Here is a 21,598-nt window from a genome sequence, read left to right as displayed (position 1 = left end):
ATACTTGAAGCCATGCAGGCCTGGAGTAAAGCAGGTTGACAGCACTTTTGTTAGGCGGTGTTTTATCTCCCTTCTGCTCAGAGGCTCTCCATCAGGAAGGCTGAGCATGACAAAGGTTGATGGTTAGTGACAACCACTAGCACCTATAGCACCTGGGCACTGAAGAAATGACCAATTTCTCATGCTTTGCTTTCTAGTGAAGGCTAAGTGAACAATAGTATGTGGTGTAATTCCTTTACCAAAAGAAAAATTTTGGAAATATCTGCTTATGCTTCCAAGGCCTGTGGTTATTCAGTTGTCTTTAAATGTGCAAAGGCAGATTTAAGGAGGTAGCCAGTGTATGCATGTTTAAAACTTTCTTTTTTTTCTTCATTATTTTCAAAAGAAGATGGGGGCAATGAGCTATGGAAATGCACCATTTGTCCTCTGTTCTTAAAAGAAACTAAACATGCCCTGGGGAACAACAAAATTCTCTGTTACAGTAACAGTACTGGCTGTAACCCAACAAATTCTTCCCTGTTTGTAATCCTTCTTCCCCTATGCCTGGCTACAAATATGGTAGAAACAATTTATCAGCCGAGAGTGCATTCACTATTCCTGCTTTTCTTCAGAAAACTTCTCAAGGTTCTCACTGTCACGTATAGCTCAGCATATTGATCCTGGTAGCTATAGGTTATCAACAGCCGACTACATGCTGATTTTGATCACTCATTTTTCCGTAGCTATTTAATTACTAGAAGATCAGTTTGAGCAAGACATAGCAAGAGCAACTGTGCACAGGCTATCTGGGATGGTCTGTGTGGAAAAAATAAGAGTAAACATTGAGCTTAGTGATAAAAGCTTTTGGAGCACAGAAGAATAAGTCTGGGAATAGTGGAGTTAGAAACTGTAGGTAGACAGAAATACTGGAAGGAGAGAGAGAAATGCAAGTCCCGTTAACTCTATGATGCAACAATATTGCAGAGTTGTCAGCCTAGCACACAGAAATGCCTACACTTCTCAAATTAACTTACCTGTTTTACCCACTTCTGTATACTTGAATAGCTGTGCAAACTGGTTATAGACAGATGGAGTCACTGGATGCCAGCACCAACAAAACTTAAAGAACAGCTCAACTCTCACATACGCTCTCTGTTGAGAGACCAGCCTTCAAGTCTCCATCTCTGACAGGAGGATACGCTAGGGTCAGATTGGACAGAGGTTAAGTGAGGAGGGATGGTATTCATGAGTATTAGACATGCACATCTCATGTCAATTATCAGCAACTGTTACATACATAATTGATTATAAAGAAAGTGTAATTAGCTCTATAAAAAGACATACAAGCACGGGTTATAAGGGTATCTAAGATGCTGCTAATTTAACTGACAAGAAGCCAGAAAATAATCTGTGTAAAAGTAGTTGGTGGTCTCTTTAACTTAAAATTTTTTACACCCTTCTGATAGCAGTTTTTCCTGTACACCTTTCTCTTCTAGTTCCTCAGAGCATGATTTTCACCAGGCAGAACTTTAATTCAGTCAGATTTACAGTGGCTTGGCATAATGTCCACTGAGAGTCATAGAGAAGTTTAGGGCTTACCTAGGGACTTGGCACTCAGTTTTGAGGGCCAAGATTTCTTTTTCTCAAAAAAGAAATCATGAAATACATCTTCTGCTTCCCCTTAATTCAATGACAGACTCTCAGACTCTATGGAAGTTGTTAGCTTTTAAAGACCAGTCTGCCTTTAATTATGCCAATAAACTCTGTATGTCTATCTGTCTATTAGAGAAAACATTGCTGGCATTGTTTTTAATACAATGTTTTTAATTTGCTTAAAGGATAGGAAAATGGAGTTTAAACCATTGTCCTCCAAGAAGGACTTAGAGAAGGATGAAAAATAAGTGCTGGCTTTGCCAGTGGCTAAGAATGGATTTTCAGCGGCTTGACACAAGATTTTCCTTCTTTTCCTGCCAACATAATGCAATGAAAAGTAGAAACATAAATGAAACACATGCTAAAAGTAACAGGTCATGGGCCACATCCTAGAGTTCCTATTAGTACCCAATAACATCATAAAACTGGGAGCTGTAGCCATGGAGTACTTGGATAGGAGCTCACTGTAGTCTATCGAAAGTCACATACAGGGTTTGGGGCTCCAGATTCAGGAAAAATGAGCACAGGAGGCCCACCACCAAAGAAGCTGTTATACGGGTCCCTACAGAAGCCCAAGAAGGAGATTTTTGTCTTGTCTGTCCTTATTTATTTATTTATTTATTTATTTTTAAGAGGAGCCTCCATTGGCTGGATACACACACTGAGCACACTGAGTTTTGGGAGTCTTGTCCCACTGTCTCCACTGTCTATAGTCTGAGTGAAGGATGGGGACCTTTTCCCCAGCTCCCCCCTCATTTTCCTGCTGAGGGACATTCAGGGCTGGCTTGGTGTAGGTCCAGCCAGTGTGTGTGTATTTGTGCAGGTGTTTGTGTGGTGGTGGTTGTGGTGAGATCGAGGGAAGAAGAAGAAAGGGAATGCGTACAAAGTAGTTCACTTTGCTGTTCATGTATAGATGTTACTATTCCCAGCATGACCCAACCCTTTTGCTCCCCAATCTGCCCACATCCTGGGCTTCATCCTAGAAAAAGGCGTGTGTGTCTCACAGGTCTGCAAGGTTCATTAACAACCACAACCAGATGACTTCTACCTACTTACAGGGTAAGAATTTGGGTGTCCTGAGCACTCAGGGCCCAGCAGCTCAGGCACAATGTAGGCTTGCTGCTGCTTCTTCTTCTTCCCTAGTTGTTTATTTTCTTTCTCATTATAGCTATTTCTTTTATTATTTTTTCTTATGTTTCTGATCTATTTATTACATTAAAAATCTTGTGCTCCATCATTTCAAGTCTTTCTGTTTAAAATTTAGTTTATCATTCAGTAATTAATTCCCAAGAGTTTACACTTTTGCCTTATCATAGAATATGCAAATGATGTGTTAACATTTCAGAAAAGACACAGTTACTAGAGGGAACCTCTTGAAAGTTCGTTGTCTTGGAAGCTTATTCTGTTTGACACTAGTAAAAAGCAAAAGTCCTAGTTAAAATAAAACGACAGTTGTTTACATAAACAGATCATAGTTATTTTAATTATTGCTTTTGGCAGGATCCTAGAAGTTTAATCTTTCCTAAATCCCACAGTAATGTCTGCTGGCTAAAGGGTCTAGTTACCATGAAAAAATATTCAGCCACTACCTAACCTAAATACGGCTATACACTAGCACGATGTTACCCAAGATTTCACTTGGATGAAATGGGAAGATTGTTCTCATTTACTAATTCAATTAGAAGCCTGAGGAACATGAGATACATATAAATCTAATTTATTCAGCATACTAATTTAAATAGACTTTAGGTCTTTGAAGTTAAAAGATCTTATTTATATTTCCTTATGTAGAGCAGTTGGTGCAGCACAATTTGCTCAGTCACCTTTTTTTTTTTTTTGAAGCCAGTTTTATAAGAACAAAAATTATTCATTCATAATATAGATAAAATGGTAAAAATGGTCAGTCAGTTGGGAAGGAACTACAATGGCTATTCCACATCATCAACATGTTCTTGAAAACATAACACAAAATATCAGAAATCATCAGTAGGGTGTGGTTTCTGGGGCTGCTGAGCTGCATGGTGGGTGCAGCTTGAGTCGAGCCATCAGCAGATAGCAAACTCCAAGACCAATGGCCAAAATAAAAACCAATGGTCAAAAGGAAATTCCCTCACACTTCTGTGAGATTTCTTTAAAGTTCTGACCTATTACTTGAAAAATTTATTTTAACTACAGAATTAGCTGAAATATTTATCTTGTTAGGTTTTCTTGCATGAGGGATGATTTAAAGCTACCACTTGACAATACTTTTCTCTTGGACCCTTTCATCATCATCATGCCTTAACAACCTTTCTTTTTCTCCTTGCCCCGTGATTCAATCCAGACCCATTTAATCACAAAAATTAGTGCAGTGCCTCTTTTGCAATGGCTGGTGATAAAGTTCCCATTTATTTTTTACTGCAGCTCAGTGTGGACTAAATCTCTTCACTTCTGTACTTTATTTCTGCTAGACGAATGTTTGGGTTTTGCAAAGGTAATCAAAATTTAAGATACAACTCAAGCCATATTTTCTCCTATTGTTAAAAGTGAAATGAAAGTTTACATTGGACTCAAAAATATTGCATCAAAATAAAATACAAAATAAAAATCTAATGCTTCTTGGTGAAAATTTTGACTGCTGTCAAACTCTCATTTTTTCAGGTAGTTTTCACTCAAAAAGGGTCAATCAGATATAGTGTCCACACCATCAGAGTATACAACCATTCAAGCAACAACTGCACATAGCCATGCCACGTTCACATGACAAGTGTAAGTATTGAGAGCAGCTGGTCTATATCCAAATATGTTATGCTGAGATCATGTATCATCACCAAATAAGCATTTTGCTACTTTAGTATAAAGAAGGGTGACATCAGGAAAAAATAAATGTCTGCAAAATGTTTGATAATCACTCTCTGCAAACAGCACTTTACTCTAAGAATGACTTAACCCCCTCAGTATTATAGTGCTAAGAATCTTTACATTCTTGGAGGAAACATTTTTCAGATAAGCTATAAAACTCATCACTCGTGATAACTGAAGATCTTTGATAACATGTATTTTTTATTATTTTTTATTAGAATAGCAGAAAATGAGAGGGAAAAAAAACAAAAGCAAAAAACAGCCAGCTTCCTAAAAGAGATTTCCATGGTTTAAAAAAAAAAAAAAGTTTATTTGGAAAAAATTATTTTAAACCAAAACAGTGGCTAGCTCTAGCTGTCTTCTATAATGACTAGGAGCAGCTTAGGGAAAAAAAAAAAAAAAAAGTTGCATACACAATACATGGCACATTTTATAGAAGCGGGGATCTCAGCCACATCCAGGAAAAATTACTGTTTGGATTAAACCATTAAATGACTTATAGCTACTGATTATTTATTTACTTATTTAACATTTTCTATCATTTAGCACTCAGTAAAGCAGCCCCTAAATCTCTCTTTTTTCCAATGTGTTTTGCCTTAGTGGGTGTTCTTGAACCACTTTAGTGAGTTCTGACATAAGAATTCAAAGAAGAATAAAGGAAATACATATTCCACATACAATTCTGTAACAATAATGCATACACTGTGTCAGAAATGATATCAAAGATAGTGACAACCTTTTTAGAAGAGTATAAGAGAAAAGATGAATGTGTACGGAGGTTAAACGGAATAAATAAAATGGACTAAGCTATTTCTTTCACATTAAAAATTGAATCTAAGTCTTTTCTAAATGCCTTTTGGGCTATTGGATATAGATCTCCTGACGGCTGCAGATGTAGTCATAGCAGTATTAGAAAAATACAGTGTTTTTCTTCCAAAGTTCAAGACCTAAGCACTGCCTAAAAAGGGAGACATGCCTACAAGCATTGAACTTTTGATATTCTTCTGACTTTAATGCATACCAACACTCGGAGTTCAAAGCACAGATTTAGTAACCCAAGGAAAAAAAAATAATTTCAACCATGATTACATAGCGATGCATAATACAACTTACCTTTTGCTTGTGAAACCTTGAAAATGTTTGGCTATCGTTTTGTTTTTTCTTTTCCTTTTGGCGTGAAAATGGAGCGGGGACAGAAAATGGTGTTATTCACAATCTTCTGAAATATTTCAAAGTGAGCAAACATTTCTAATGCACATAAAAGTGAAGATTTGTAGCAGGTAGCAACGTGAATGCCTTCAACACTTATATTACATGCTTCCACACTGAGATTGATGGCTATCCACCCATACAGGCACCAATGCAGATGCACAGCTGTCCATTTCATCTGGGCTACTCTGCTTAAAATCTCTTAAATGTATAAACTACTTAGATTGTTGAGACAAATGTCACATCGTTAATGTTGTGTTGTCTGGAACTCTACAAGAAATACATATATATAATATACATATATATATATATATATAAAGTTTAGTTTACAATGCTTGATGCTTGGAAAAAAAAAAACAAACCAAACCAAACCAACCAAACAAACAAAAACACACCACTACCACAACAACAACAACAAAAAAAGAGGCATTCCTTCTAGTGGTAACCAAACAAAAGTTTCACAACTGGGGTGTGCTGTTCACCTTCCCTTTTGGGCATGAAAATGTTGTCGAGAAGACTCAGAAGAGTACAGTCTATTCACTCGGAAGTACTAAATCCAGTATAATCCTTATTTTTATGGGTGCAAATTTCTTACTTTGGAAAAAAAAAATAAATAAAAGAGAGAGAGAGAGAAAATAGATGAGTAACCTAAAATCAAATGGAGTGTTTATCTAATGTAAAAATGTTCTCAAGTCCTGGATTACAGTAAAGTCCTGGTCTCCCTGAATCTGGTTGATTTCAGGCGAACTAGTCAAAACTTAAATTTGTTTTCAGAAATATTTACCATCTAAAATATGCTTAACATTTGACACAGGGGAGCCTTGAGGTAACTTGAACGTGAAGCAAACAGAGCTTGGCTTCCAGCTGGACCGCTGACCCTGCTGGCCACACTCGCAGTTCCTTTTTGCTCATTTGGCAATGTACTGGGTCTTTGAAGTCTATATTTCCTCTCAGCATCTCTCTCCAACTCACTAAAGACATAGGGCTCTATTCCAACCTTGCCTCCAGGTCTCTCTCACAGGGCTGTCACTGGTGTGCTGCACATTCTCGTTCTGTGGCAGTCAGCACCCATATAGCAGAGCCCCCAAGGCCCTGAACATGGCAGCCAAAATGTGGCTGAAAGCCACTGTTTCTCTTTAACACTGGTTCTTCTTAATCTACTCTGGAGTTGGGCAAATAATTTCTCTTTGCCTTGGGAGAAACCCACGAGTTGTGGGGAGAAAAATGTTCTGCCTCAGCACCTTGAAAGAGAACTCCAGTTTCAGTCAATAGCTCTTACCTGGTCAACTATGCAGTGCAATTAAAGAGTCACTAAAAAGATCTTTTCTGGCACCAGTGTGAGACTTTATTGTGCCCTGAAAAATATCACCTGATCTTGTAATTTTTTGTCATACTCTGGGGTATCTATTCTATTTATTCTTTTTTATTTTCTACGTATCTGCTATTGTTTATTATTATTTACCATGCCTTTTATCTCAAGTGGACTTAGATTCAAAAAAAAAAAGGCAAGAGATACACATTTTCTCAGATTAAAAATGCTAAATCCAAAAGTAGGCACTGAAACCTTTTGTGGAAATCTCTCACCAGGTATTTATGTGTATATGCACATATATATGCATATATATAAGATTAAAAGAAAATTTATTCACAGAGTTATGGGAAGACAGGAATAAATATTGCTGGCCTTAACATGGCCCTCATATTTATGTTTACATATATTTAAATGTTACGAATGTGTACTGCTTCTCATTAAAATGCAATTAGCTTTTATAAATACCTGTATTTTTAAATTCTTGATGAATGAGGCAAAATATAAACAAAAAGTTCCAAAAATATTTTCCCAGTCATTTTCTAATTGTTTTTGACAAATTAAACCAAAGCATTGTAACATTAATGAATTCCTAGAACATGTTACTCATGGTCGTTTTGAACCATAGCAGACTGTTTGCCTCAGAGAATATTCTCATTAAGTTCTCATCTTGTTACAGCACCAATGTTAAAGGAACATTCTACATAATTTCAAGTATTTGGAACAATGAGAGCTAAGTCTTTGCTTAGAGTTAAGAATATAAGTGCTTTGCTGGACCAAAGCCACCATATTTAGCACTGTACCAGGTTTGCCAACATTTCTTTCTGCCAAAATGCAAATTCGTAGAAACCAAAACAGTTTTGGTTTGGCAAAGAGAAATTAAAAATGATGAGAATAAGTAGAATTTCTAGTGAAAACATGTCACTTAGCATAGTTTAGCCTAGGGAGTGGGTTTTACTCTGCTGGTAGAAGACAGGGGTTTAAACATTGGCTTCAAGCAAAGACTTTGTCTCACCACACTCTGAATTTTAAAAGTGTGGGCTTTTAGCATAGAATTTCTTAACATCAAGTTCGCAATAAGAGCCTGTCCCAGTAGGGTGCTGAGTTTTCTGAGTAGCTCCCCCTCACATATTTTTCTTGAATTTATTCTGTGCTGACACAAAAAGAGATTTCAGGACACGTTTTCTGTGTGACAAAGAATTGTTCCTAGTGAAGATCTATCCAGTAATTTGAAAAGCTCAGCCCTCAGTGAGAACAGATTCTCAAATAAACAAATCACACAATGAAGCTTGGGGTACTGTTGTAAGGTAAATATTCAGAAGAGCATGGTTTGTAAAACAAATTTATTTTATTAATTATTAAGAAACTGTTATTCTTCAATCTTCCTTCTTCTTTTATGGTCACAGCAGACCTATCTGAAGAAGAGGAAGGAGATCACTGAGTGATTCTACATATCAGTCTGAAGTATATGTGGGACTTTCTAAAGATTTTGAAATAATTTCAGTGAAATTGATTTTAAAGTCAGCAAGTATAGGACCAGTCTGAAATATCTTTATCATACCAAGCTAGAAATTTTTCAACAAGTTTTCTTTGGAGATGGTGGTCTACAAAAATTCAACTATAGTATACTGGGTGACACTTCAGGTCCCTCACTTCAGAGCAGGTACATCTGCTGACAAGAATGCCAGTGGATAAAATAACAGAAAATTGCAGTTCATCGAAAATGTTGAAAGAGATTGATTTAATCTAGTTGGGATGTAAACCACATTAAAAATACAAAATCCAACCAAACCAACTCAAAACAAAACAAACAAACCCAAAACAAAACAACATATTTTACAAACCAGAAAACCACTTTCAAGTGACTCTACTCTTAGCCTGTTTCTTGTTGTAATGGTTTCAACAGTCAAGTAAAAACACATCAACCCCCTTACCCAATTCAAGATGGAGAATGCACTGCAGTTCAAGTCACTTAGCAGAAACTATTTAACAATTTTGCAGAAGACAGATTGGAAATTGCAGATCACTTAATTGTTTTCTGGTGTGACTCTAGCTGGCCACTGATAACTCTAAACCATAGAATTTAATGATGATGTCAGGAAAACCTATTTTTCACATTTATTTTTCACAAGAAGTTGTCATTTAGCAGTCATAAACAGCAGCAAAGCAATATTGTGGCTTGACACTGTTTTGGTTGTAGCGATGATGTGGTAGGAAGTGGGTGTCAAGTTTCCTTGGCAACAAATGGAGGATAAATGACACACTCTGAATCACCGATGAATCATTAACTGAGTTCTGCTTCTGATTTTTGGCTTTTATTTCCAGATTCTAAAATTACAATAGTTTTGAGATGATCAATGAAGGTGAACATTTCACAGCATTCACAAGTGTGTGTTAATAACAAAATTGTTATTAGCCTTCTTAATACCATGAAAACAGGAAACTTTAATTTTTTTTTACTGCTTCTTTTTGTTAACTTCATTTAGTATTAAAGAGTGTCCAGGTTCTTTGTAGAAAAACAGAGGATGACGGTAAAAATATGAACTCTGAGTGGCCAAGAGCAGAACCACTAAGTTAAGCACAGTTCAGCTTGGTCTGGATTTGACTCAAAAAGTTTATAGGAATATATTTTTTAGGAATTTATAGGAATTCACACCCTGCAAGCACGTGCAGGAGAATGTACTACTCTGTCTTTCACTGTGAAAAAAAAAATAAAAGTGTGAATGTTATAGCATACACTAATGTGAACAACTGGGAGCTCCCTCAAATTTAGGACACGATGCCATAAGTGAAAGTAAGAAATATTAGGCTGTTAAGGGAATAATAAGGTTATCTCTTTATGTGTGTATGTACATGTAAATACATAGGTTCATTATGTACATGTATGGTCATTAACATGACCATTAGTGTTGAAACTGTTTTAAACATAAATTACAAAAGTTCAAACTATCACTTTTCAATGTGCTTAATTACCTAAATATTTAAATATTTACTATAAAGATTTGTATAAAGTTTATTCTGCATTGATTCTTAATTCCTGTGGGAGTTCATTCACATTTCTGTAGTAGTTCATTCAATAGTACTCAGACCAGCTAGAGGTCTAGGCTCTGTTGCCCTGGCAAGTGGAATCAGACAGCAACCAGATCCACCACTGCATTTCAGTGAACCCTATCAACTCTCCAGTGATTTTGTCCTTTTTGTCATATGTGACCAACAGCACTCACTGAGTAGGCAGGACCAGAAAAAGCCTGGGAAAGTTTTACTACAGCAAGTGAAGAAATTAATTCTGCTGGTTTTTCATCTGGGCATTTATAGATGTGAATATTAACAACAACTTTGGGATATTTATTTCCAAAATCTGTATTGGCTTTAGAACTCTTTTCTGTTATTGACTGATTGCATTAAATTAGTCATAGCTTAGAACCGTAATCTCTCCAGCCCTCTGCGATAGTGGTCACGTGCACTTTACAGCACTGCTGAGTATACAGAACAGTTGAGCTACAATGAGCAGATGATACTGATAGAGAAATGCTTTAAGATTTTTTAGGACTATGACATAGCAACAGTGTAATGACTATGATGAAAATGAAGTGTATCTTATAGACTCACAATTTTATATTCTCTGTATTAACACTTGCATTTCTTCTGACAGGAATTTTCACAGAAGGGAAGCACCATGTTTCATGTCAGTTGGATTTATCTTTTTTATCGTCTAATATCAAATAACTCCTTTGTGAATTGTTTAACTCTGGTTAAAAGAAAATTAACGAATTCAAAACTGATTCTGGCTGCCATCCCATGGCACAATAAGGAGTAGGTTTAAACTAATACGTAGGTTATTATCTTGGGAACACCACCACCACTGCTTTTCTTGACTTTTGACTTTTCTGGTGCATGTTTTAAATTATAGAAGCACATTTGACTGTGAAAGATCTTGTTGGGTCATTCCATACCCTTTGCTTTCTGAGTTGAATTTGATTGTAAAAGTTTGCTTCCAGCAAAAGCTTTCAAAGCAAGGACACGTTGTTCTTAACTAGTGTTCTCTTTTTGTCTTATGAAATCATACATACGTCCTGCCAACTTGGAAATCAATGTTGCTAAGAAAAGGAGAGATTGTTGATGTTTTTACTGGAGTAGAGTTGCTTCTTCTTCCATATCCGTTACACTGAATGGTGGTGAATGAATCTTTCTGCAGATTCAGAAGTGAAAATTGAAGCCAAATGCTTCCAAAACTTCTCCCACCTGTAAAGACATACTTGAATTTATTTGCACAACTGAAGATTGTGCAGTCAGAAGCATAATGTAATCCACATCATGCCAGTTCCTGATGCTGAGTAGAAATCTGTGAATCTTAACCGTGATAGCATGAAAAACTATTGGCCCAGTTTGGAATAAGGTCTCCATAACCATAAAGAAAACTGATGCTTATAATTTTCCACTGATAAAGCCCCAAATTTCCCTGCACTTCAAATTGGCGGGTATGGGTGCAGTGACGTTGACTCAAGGGTTGAGCAAGGAGGGCTGATTATGGTCAGCAGACTACATTTTTGCTGATTCCTAATATAAACCACAAGCCACTCAGCATAGCTTTTTTGTACATCATGGGATTCACCCACACTGGAAATTACACCAGTGAAGCTTCATCAGGTGCGTCTCATGGACTGCTGAGATCCATTCTCCCAAATGCAGATAACTCCTCCATGTCTTACAGTTATCAACTAAGTCTTCACAGAGCGGGGCTCTGATGAAATAAAAAAATAAAAAAAAAAAAAGTGAATGTCTGTTTATACAGCAGCCCCCATTGCTGTTTCTATCAGTAACAGTATCCTTGGTACTATTTTCCCACAACTGCTTAAGAACTGCACATGTATTTAAGAACTGTTTCGTGTTGGCTGAGTTACACTGGAAAACAGATTTAGCCTTGTCTAAACTGAATAAATATTTTAGAATACATTTACATTCCAGAGAGCAACAGAATTCAGCTATGACTGTCAAAAAGCTAATTCTTCAAAAACTTAAAATGACACGGATGTACAACTTTTGTTTTTGGATGGATAGGCCTCCAGATCCAAATGCTATCCATCAGCCTGAAAAGACAGATGTGTTCAACCTACAGCTAATAGTGTGGGTTTAGTACCTGGGCTACTGCTTGTGCAATAGTCTGGAATTGTAGCAGTCACTGATGAAACAACATTGGTTCCAGGCTTTATCGTAGCCTAGGAAGGACTGACCTCACATTTCAGAAGCCTGTCCTAATGATCAGTCCCTAGGACAACAGATTTCACCTTGAAGGGGTGATTGCTGAAGCTGCCAAAGTTAGCGGGAGTGGTTGGCACCATCTGTCTCACCACGCTGGTAGTCCAGTTCTGAACAAAGCTAGCAGTAAAGTACCAGATTGCCCCAACCTGTACCAAAGCAAAGTTTCACTGATTCTGCATCTATGTCAAGAAAAAAAATCCATAAATTTTGGTGAACAAACCCAAACATTTGTATTCAGCATTTAAATGTTGACAAATATAGTAAGTGCTTATCCTGACATTTAAATTTCACAAGTACAAAGTTTCTGTTTTTACAGACTCATCCATCTCTAAAGCAGACAGTCATTCGTTTGTGATATTGTGCAATATTTTTTTGATTTTTTTTTGCTTCTACTTCCTTAGTTAAGGAGCAAAATAAAAAGCAATACCTTGGGAGATTAGGAAGTTATTAAGAAGAGAAACTTATTCAGAAGAGGAACTTCTTGTTTCTCATAGATGCCAAACAGACAGAAGACATCTCTTTCTTTTTTGTCTTTTTTTTTTTTTTTGGCTACAACATAGCTGAATATTTGATTCATTATTTTCCAGTACAGGAACTAACTGAACATTGTCCTTTGTTTATACTCTTCAAACAAAGCCCTAAGTATGAATATACAGCCTTTTCCAGACAGATATTATTTTACAGTTGCATCCTCTATAGTTTCACCTGGACAGCTTCGCTTCAGTATTTCATCAGTGTCACAGGTGGAGATCATTTGCTATGACTTCAAGGTTATTATTCTTTCTCTTTGCAGATGAGAGGTAACAGATAAGCTATTATTGTCCCTGAGGGAAAGTTATTTTCTCTTGTACCAGCAGTGAGTCAGCAACATGTTATGATGTATGTGATCATCTCACTGAACGAATTTTCAGGCAACTGTATGCAGGGTGTTAACTTGTTGGCTGTGCACTCTCTTTTTCTTATTGAAATATTACATTCAGATAATCCTTCTGGGCTGAAAGAACAACATCAATAAAATAGTATGAGTAAACAAAAAGAAGGGCTTCTATACACAACAGGAAAGAGTTTAAATTCATTTTAAACAGGCTCTGTCATATCTTTACTTTCTAAATGTATTTGTTTGTAGTTACAGGATGTATACCTACTGTGTGTTTGACTTCATCACTTGTTTTTATTTTCTTGATATCTGGAACCACCTGTACTCAGAAGGGTTCCATAGACGTGAGCATGGCCTCCACACTCAGCATCACCAGAGAGCAATCCAGTGCAGAAGAGGCCCCAGCTCTGGAGCCACCGAGATATGCAAGACACCTTTCTTCTCTGTGCTTGGAACTTTAGGGAAAAACACAGAGGAGTGTCTAGCAGAAAGTCCAGCTTTCGGGCATATCTCTAAGAACCAAATCAGGTACTTTCAGCCGTTCAGATATCATTCCCAGATTTGGCTACACTTACTCTGTTCTGTGATGACTGGCTTTTCACACACTTTTTTTTCCTTAGCTTTATTTCACACTTCCTTTCTTACCTGTTCCCTTCAACACCCTTCCATACTTTTTTTTTTTCCATTTAGTTTAGTCCTTTCTAGTCAATAAGGAAATGAACATGAAAGTGCTGCCTTCACACAGCACAAACATAATTATTTTACCACTTCCTCTACCTCTACCTTGGGTCTTCCCTTTCTATTTGTTTGATAAGCTTTACAGGAAACCTATTTCTGTGTATTTGTATAGATGCTAGGCAGAATGAAGCCCTGCTTTGATGGCCCTCAGGCACAATCAAACTGTATCATAATATATCTTTAAATTGAGAGCTATACTTTGATGACAGGGAAACTCACCTGCAAGTTGAGCTTCATTCATCTTTCTACTTTCTCTTTTCCTATTAGACCAACACGCAAACTTGTAAGCTAAGATTATTCATCTGAAACCATGGTGTTACATGGTTTACAGTCTGACCTTTAAATCCTCATTTTGAAGCTATTTTGTCCAGTTAATGTCCAAATGGAAGTCAGGCACAGAGTACAATTACACCAGCATGTCAAAGTACTGCACAGTAGCAGAAGCAAGGTAAGTCTTTGCAGGAGATCATTTAGCCTGTGACACAAAGAGAAAACAATCTGATGTAGTTTTGTCAATGTTATATTGCATTTACAAGTATTTACTCTCATATTTTAAATTCTTGATGACAAAAGATTGATCTTTTTGGAAGACTGTTCCAGATGACTCATCTAATAAGCCAAAGAATGGTTCATCTGCCTTATCTGCACTTTTTAACATTATTCACTGAAGAAAAAATGAAAATAAGAAAATCCACTGAAGAAAAAGAAGGAAAAAAAAAGGCCAACACTTTTAAAAATATGTTTAAATTTTGAAAAGTTGTGACTGTAATCAATCAACTCAGTTGTCTGAGACAATTGTGTTTCACATATCTGCCACAGGTCTTATCAGGTAGACAGTTAAAGGTTAATAAGGGTTAGTTTTCCACAGTAAATGTAGCCCTTGAAATACACTTACTGTTACTTCAATACTACAGTGAACCTTTAAAAAATGTAGAGCATGCTGCCAGGAACAAGAAGTAAGAGTGTAAGAAGAGAGACCAGGGAAAGAGAAGTGGCTGGAATAGGAGCTGGAAACAGGGAAAGTGGTGGAGATGATCTGTGAGAAATCACCTGTAGATTGTACTGTGCAGATGTTGCCTGGCATGCTAAAATTAAAAGAAATTATGCGGAAAAAAAAAAAAAAAAAGAAGAAGAAAAAGAAGACTAATGGTATTTCCTTAGTTCTACGAGACAGAATAAGCACATTTGTTTAGACCATGCTTGAATCTGAGTTATTTCAATATGAATTGAATTACCTGCACTGAATGGCGTGAAAGAGCAAAAAAAGAAAAGGCAAGCAGCAGCTGGACCTGTCCAAGGCATGCACTTGGCTTCATCATGAGATTCACTGAAAGTCTCAGATGGGTTTGCATAGTGAAATGGTAACTATTTGTTCCTGCTAGTTTTCTCTTTACCTACCTGATAAGTTATACTTCAAGTTCCCTTTTGAGATGTGAAAGAAAACAGAGGAACTGGAAAGATTTTTCTTTAACTCAGAGGGGTTTGTTGGGAGTTAAATCAATTTCACCTCTTGCTGAGAGACTGATGACAATTTAGAAATATCTGGAAATAATTTACTCTTTTTCGTTCATTTTCCCCTGAGGTACTGTGCACTTATGTCCCTTGGGTACATTTGTAAAACTTGTTGTTTTTTGTTATCAGTTCTTATTCTTTATATTTCACCTTCAGGGAGAAAAACTTCTCTTCCAGGGATGAGTCAGGCTTAAAATAACAGAAACAAAAAAGTAGGTGGACTGCTTATTTTAGATAAAAGACTATATTCTTGAAACTAATTTGCTTTGTCTGTTTCTGTTGCTCATGTCAGACCTATTTACTTCACCTGCACGAATAATCTGACTTCAGTTATTTCCACACTTTGGGCTGAAATTCCATCAAAAGACAAGGCACAGATGTGTCTACTACAACATACACCTCAAACTTTGTAATAGGCCTAGTAAAGCAGTATTTGGATGTGTTCAGCTTTCTAAAAGTAAATGTTTTTTTTCAGTACTATGCGTGCACAACTTCCTATGTGCACAGAATGTACTGCTTCTCATAATTCTGGAGACTCTGCTGACAAATTACCAGCTTTTCATCCTTCTGCTAGAGGGAAAAAATTATTAGAGGAAAAAAAGGCTTAGTAAGAGTGTTTCGGTAACAATGTTGAAATGTGAGGCAAAGATAACAATTTCAGGAAAAAAGACCTCCAAAGCAACAGAAGAGAAAAGGAAGACGAAAAGATAAATTATACTTTCTGTTACATTTACCTTTAAATTTCTCCCCTACCTTTAAATATTCATCAGTTTTTATTCAATAAAATACACAATTTATGAAATGTACATTTACTAAACGTGCTAATGATACTATCAACATTGTAATGGATAAGCAAGAATTAGGGGAGAATTCTACTTTGGCTTAAGAAGAGAGATGGGAACTTACTAACAGATTTTTCCTTTCTCTTGAAGCACTGTTAGGAAGCTCAAGTAAATAAGTGAAGTGTGAAATGAGACTGGATATAGTTCCTCTTCCTTCACACAAGCAGAATTAGCTTTCTTATCAGACATGATTATAAAAGGAATTTGATTATAAGCAGGAATTTGATTATAAAGCAGAATCACACCCAAAAGAGGATCTGGGAACTTTAATTTTATTTATCCATTTCAGGGACCACCAGACCTCAATTATGCTTTTCTTAGCCTAAATGTTTATTTGCAATTCGTTTAAGAACGTTTCAGGATTTTAAGTTTTGTTTTGGTTTGGTTTTTCAAAATTTTTAGAATTTCAGAACATTTGGTCATAGTGCCTGTCCTGGAGAGAGGTAGACACTGATGTTCTCTTCGGCATTCCTACGGTGGAAGCCTGCTTCATCAAAGCCTTGCAGAAAACAACAAGAAATTTGATATGCTCAAGTACACAGTTCAGTCTGATGGAGGCTGATACTGCTGTGGTATGTGGGTAGCTCTGGGCATTTCAAACTAAACAGAATTGTATGTGAGGTCCAGTATCTGTGTACTAACCACAAGGCCGAGTAGTAGCCTGAGTGAGACACCATTCTGGTGGTTGGAGATGGTATATCTGTGCTTCTGAGAACACAAGTGTCATGAGGTAAAAAGAAAAGCAGGTAAAAAAAGATCCCAGTCTAGCAGCCAATGTTCACTGCTACGGGACACAACTGCAGTGCCAGGGCCAGGGTTAGGTATGCATTTATGTTAAATGCATAAACTGAATCACTGAATAAAATCAAAATCAGTCCTGGAAGGAGGGCTACAGACCCAACCTCTTGTAGATCCTAAGCCTAAAATAAGCATTTGAATTAGACAGAATAATTTCCATCACTGCTGGTTTCTTAACAACTGGTTATTTGAAATCTTAAAAAAACTTGTTATAAATGCATGCAAATATATATATAAAAATATATTTATATCAAAGTATTGTTGTTGTTTTTTTTTAACAAGTATCCATTGTAAAAAAATATTAAAGTTTCACTGAATAAAACAGGAGACAATCTAGCCCCTTTGTACTTTATATTGCTGTAGCCACTCAATTTTTATTTTTATTTTTTTGATAAAACACTTGCCAGAAATCCATGGTTTGCTTATATCTCAGAACTATATTGCTAGTTACTTGTATTAGACAATGAAGCTTCATTTTGACTGTCATCATCCCTTACTTCCGTGATTCATTTTTACTAAAAGAAATCAATACCCCTCCAAAGTTGTTTAAGCTCATATGCCTGAATTATCAAGAAATACATTTCCACAATGTCACAGAACTTCCCAAAGTCTCTGTCTTCAAATACTGTGTCCTGAAGTTTCTTTAATGCTGTTCCCAGAAAGTGACTCATAACTCTTTATTAATTATGAAAGATGTTAACTTAATGACTGCACTAAAAATGTGTTTTTCTCTTCTCCCCATAGCTTGAAGGAAACATCATTGCCAAGTCACTATCTCTAACACTGATCTTGTACTAGTAGTGTACATGTAACCTGTTCATGATTGAATCTTTAAAGCCTGGCCAAATGGTGTTTTTTAAATGTTAACGTGGATCTAATTTCATTTTAAATACACTGCAACTTTAGTTACATAAATAATTGTAATCATTTAAGGTTAAATACTAATTTCATTAAAAATGAGGTCAATGACTCTTTCTGACTGTAGGGTGGCCAGCATTTTGCTCTGTTAAGGCATAAGTTTAAAGCCAATATGACACATTATTATTATTATTATTAAAAATCATTATTTATTTATTTATTTTTGCACTGAGATATTCTGAACTGGAAGTAACTGTAATACTCTACACTGGAAGTAATCTGCTTTTGTGAGTTTGATGGATCCCGCTGTCAGGAAGTAAATGGGAAAATTCCAGTGTTAGCTTCAGATACATTCTCCTGGTATCATCAAGGGCACGTCTGGAGAAAAATCTTGTGTTTGTATAGAGATGGTAAGTGGAGCAGTTCATACTCTTAGTTATGTTGTGCCCTCTGGCAAGCCTGCTAGGACAGTGCTGTGCTTGTTTTGTGAAGAGAAACCTCCTCCACATTCCACCCTGAGCATATCTATTGTTTTCAGACACAAACAGATGTGTTCCTTACCTAAGGGAAGCTCTCAAAAATATGGAAGTAAAACAGAAGAAACTGATGTGAAACCACAACAGTATTTGACCTGTCTGCATACGTTAAGAATCCCAACTTTAACTGAAGGCAGAAGTCTGTTGCATTCAGATTTACTTATTTGCTTAGTTTCTACCCTGCAGTACATAAGAACAATATAGGATATGAGTATTAACTTCATGCTTTTATTTAAATTAACATTTTGTTAAATGCATACATGCTTATTATATCATTCTTAATTGCTAAAGGCAGGATAGATCCTATTTGTTTAGCAAGAGCTGGTAAGAAGTGTAAACATTTATATTTATTCTGTCAAACCTCCTCATATTCCACAGGCCAAAATCGCACAATTTGTGTTGACCAAACTACAGAATTAGAACATCTTTTTCTAATAATTTTGATAGGGTGAATGAATTTTATTTTGGTGCATCTCTGCTGGAGGCTAACAAAAAAAAAATCTATTAGTCAACACTTGGGTTAAGTTTTTTTTTTTTTTTTTTTACTTCTATGTCTTTTACGATCTGCAACACACTGATCTGTCTTTTCTAACCTTCAAACCAATGTCTGTAGGATGCTCAGACACGTGTCAGACTTCGGATGTCTGTGGGAGGTGAAATGATAGCCCACAAATGGGTCAGGTAGGCAAGACACAAAGATCTCGTACAGCAGCTGGGTGTGCACCTTATCCCTTCTATGCCCCAGTTACAACACAGACTGCATGATGAAATAATAAAATGCTAATATTCAGTAACTAACACTAGTGCTGAGAAAAAATAGTGTGTATTGGAGAAGGGCAACGGGATGAGGGTATCAGTGAAGTGAGAAAGGGAAATGTTGAGCACAGTGCAAGTACAGAGGAAGGGAAGAAATCTTGAAATGAAGTGCAGTGCCCCAGAAAGACCACTGCACTGAAGCCAGATCTAGGTGTGCAGGGAAAGCAACACACCACAGCATGGCACTGGCCAACCCAGCAGCTCTCCAGCACACCATGCTGTGCTGATGCTGATGCTGCCTTTGGTATCTGTGTTGTGCCACAGAGCACAACGCACACGGTCTGGGTTAGAGACCTCCCTGCAAGGTTACTTTAATCCCATAGCCATTTGCAGGATTAGCAGCCTGGATGCTACAAAACTTATTTAAAAGCAAAGATGTCTCAGGCATAGGGGAAGTGTAAATTCTTGAGAGTAAGAATTTCTGAAGTGAAAGTTTTTTTTATGGGGTGTTATTTAGTGACTTTCGTGTCAATACTGAAACCTGATGGGCTGAACAGCAGCCTTCAATGGAAAGCAGTCAAGAAGTTTTTTTTTGTTTTTTTTTTTTTCTAGAGTTTTCTAAAAGATTTCACTTCAGAAAAGGACCCCATGACCCAAATAAAATAAAATAAAATAAAGTAAAATAAAATAACATAAAAATACATTGTTGAGACAGCCATTAGCTTGATGTCTCCCGTGATGAAGGCCCAATCTTCAAAAAAAATTTTCAAAACCGAAATAACACTTTGATGCATTCTTAGCATGCAGATTGACCTTGCTCTAGTTAACACTCTCTTTGGCTTTCGTAGGGACATCGCCTTTTATTTGCTACCTGTGGCTAGGCCCTGACCTACTGATGCATCACTGGTGAGGCTCCACAAAGAAAAATCTTCTCTGGACTCCCATCACCAGCGAGTACCTACAGAAGAAGCAAACTCTGGGAAATTTCATGTCCAGCCATTTCTACAGGAGCAATCAATGGCAACTATTTGACCTACTGTGCCTGGACTTTCTTGTCTAAACATGCACTGTTATTCTATACTGCTGATTTCTGTGACAAAATAAGATGTCGTCTTCCTGATGTATGTAGCCAATTAACATAATACAATTCAAGAGCAAAGGTAAATAATATTGTTTCAGTTCTTTCTAATTATGCTTTCCAAATGATGCCAAGAAAAGTTTATGTAGGGGCTTATGCTACTGCAAAGGAGATCCCATACAAAAAACTCTCCATGCTACTTGTGATGTAGAGATATTGGAAAGGTATTCATAATAGAATGTATCACTTTAAAGCTTTACCCAAGCCTTGGTAATAGAGATTTCACATGCCATTGGCTCAGTTATTTCATTCTGCGTAAGCTGCATGTATTATAGAAAACTATGTAGAAACTATATAGATTTATTTTTTATGAATATTATTTTAATCCAAAGGCATCAAATTGTCAGAATAGAAACTGGCTGTGATTCCTCAGTCCTGGAATGATGAAACTGTAGTGCTCCAAGAAGCGAAGGACAACAATCTAGCAAATGGCATGTCAGAAATAAAGGAAGGATTTAAAAAAAAAAAAAAAAGTTTAGAATGTGGAAATAACTTTGTAAATCTTGTAAATTCCAAATACTTCAATTTTAACATTGAAGTGCAAGTAATGTCTCAGTTTTTGAAAAGTCAATGATGCATAGTTTGAAATGAGACTAAGATAAACTAGAACTATCTAAAAAAAAGTAAAGAATAATTACTGGATTAAACCCCTTTTACTCAGAGAAGGAAGAATATAATCAGCCTCATTCATAGGTAAACTATAAAGTTTAATTTGTTCATAGAACAAACAAGATTTCCTGTACAAATTCTCAGGAATTATAGTTATCATGTTAGACTGCTATCTTTGTTCTATATTTGTTATTTCGTAGTGTGTAACATATTAAAACCTTGGTTTCCATGCTACTGCAGTGTGATTCATATCTTGTGGTTAAAAAAAATGGCTTTTGTTTCCAAAATTTCAGCTGTGAGAAAACATCTGCTGAAATGTAGATAGTTTGTGGTGTGTGGATTAAATATGTATATTATAGCCTTCTCCAGTATGAGTAGACACATCACAAGGCATGTGACAACATTTTTCACAATTAGCACTTGAGTAGACACATCACCCACTAATGTAAGATCTAACTTTTTTTTTTTCTATTTATAAATAAAGCTTTCATGGGATATTTATACGTGTATGATTTGCATCATTTCCAGGTTGTACATGTATACGTTACTCTTTTTGCAGGATAAACTATTCCTGTAATTTAAAATGATATAATCACAACTATTATTCCATAAAATATAATCGTTTCTATTACACAAAACAAGGGCTCTTTACTATAGCAAGAAGCACTTGTTCAGCTGGAAGTC

The 21,598-nt window shown here is 36.3% G+C and overlaps 1 long non-coding RNA gene across 3 annotated transcripts; it reads left to right on the top strand.

The window, feature by feature from the left end:
* The first annotated feature begins 4,275 nt into the window (after positions 1 to 4,275).
* On the top strand, positions 4,276 to 21,505 carry LOC310893630. 3 transcript variants are annotated; one of them, XR_014579170.1, is made up of 4 exons: positions 4,276 to 16,791; positions 18,109 to 18,285; positions 19,025 to 19,092; positions 20,016 to 21,505. It is a non-coding gene; the product is annotated as an uncharacterized lncRNA (long non-coding RNA). The 3 variants fall into 3 exon arrangements; XR_014579169.1 differs by having other exon boundaries at positions 4,276 to 13,655; positions 14,224 to 16,791; positions 18,109 to 21,505; XR_014579171.1 differs by having other exon boundaries at positions 19,025 to 21,505.
* The last annotated feature ends 93 nt before the right edge of the window (positions 21,506 to 21,598 follow it).

The sequence above is a fragment of the Anser anser genome, assembly GCF_964211835.1.
Source record: "Anser anser genome assembly, chromosome: 2".
Classification (NCBI taxonomy): Eukaryota; Metazoa; Chordata; class Aves; order Anseriformes; family Anatidae; genus Anser; species Anser anser.
This window is presented reverse-complemented; position numbering and strand designations above follow the sequence as displayed.